We start from the raw sequence: 1,048 nt of genomic DNA on the forward strand, positions 1-1,048 counted from the left end.
ATGAACAATATCTCAGATATATCCAGGCTAAATAAAGATAAGACTAGTCTAATATCACAACGTCTGAAATTATCAACTTCGAAATCAACAATTCAAATTCAAAAAAACAGGTTCAAGACTATGCTGCGTGTGTAATGTGTTTTAATTTGACCTCATCTGTTTATCGTCTTTTACAAGATTTTCAGTACGCCATTCCTCAACATTGCCGATAGTTAAACGATAACTATTTTGTAAAAAGACATGGAAATTGCATGCTCTATTTTTCTCCAGATTAGAGGAAATTTATGATCTTCACAATGTACGTACGTGATAAGCGAGGACTCTCAAGCGTCCCTCAAGTGCGGGTGCTCTGTGTTTCGGACCATTTGAATGTCTTAGACATTCGGGCCACCTAAGTAAATTATCTACTGAAGTTATCATAGTTTTTTTTTTTTTTTTGGTACTTTGTTTTTGTTTTACGGAAATTTTGGAGTATTTATTTGAAACTCAGTAGCTGTTTGTTATTTTGCTTCAACGATGGGCTGACGCTAGAAATATAAGCTTTTCCAAGCTTGTTAAGACGGCTAATACATTTACCGCTGGGGCGTAGCTAGGGGGCGGGGGTGCTGAGGTGTCCATGACCCCTCCATTTGTAAGCCTTTTTTAAGCAAATAACCTACAACAGGTGGCAAAAACGACACGAAAATCTGGTGAGTACCCTCATTTTGACACAGTGTGATCCCCCTTTGAAAAATCCTTTCTACGCCCCTGTATCGTACGTTTCAGTTAACATCAAGTTGGTTTTTAAGTGCTTCACTTGCTTTCTGACTTAGTGCAATCTATTTTCTATAGTACCTTATAGCTCTCTTTGCTAGAGCAATTCATTTCAGAGTAAAATGTTTTTTATATTCTACGCTAAGGGGCTGTAGAACTCAATTTAGCCACTCAAGAGGCTCTTGAGCCAGTTGAAATCTTAGCGTAACATTTTTGGGAAATCGAGATTTAGAAAGTGCGGCGTGTCGCTCACATTGTTTGATAAAAATACTCTAGAAAAAGTTTGTAAGAATTC

The 1,048-nt window shown here is 37.4% G+C and overlaps 1 protein-coding gene across 1 annotated transcript in view; it reads right to left on the reverse strand.

Moving 5' to 3' along the window:
* Nucleotides 1-284: 284 nt before the first annotated feature.
* Nucleotides 285-1,048, reverse strand: part of LOC145503408 (uncharacterized) — a 10,634-nt gene continuing 9,870 nt past the window's right edge. Inside the window, exon 7 of the mRNA XM_081482867.1 lies at nucleotides 285-1,048. This exon is cut by the window's right edge and continues 875 nt beyond it. The gene's annotated coding sequence lies outside the window, so the exon portion shown is untranslated.

Source organism: Orbicella franksi, chromosome 11 (assembly GCF_964199315.1).
Source record: "Orbicella franksi chromosome 11, jaOrbFran1.1, whole genome shotgun sequence".
Classification (NCBI taxonomy): domain Eukaryota; kingdom Metazoa; phylum Cnidaria; class Anthozoa; order Scleractinia; family Merulinidae; genus Orbicella; species Orbicella franksi.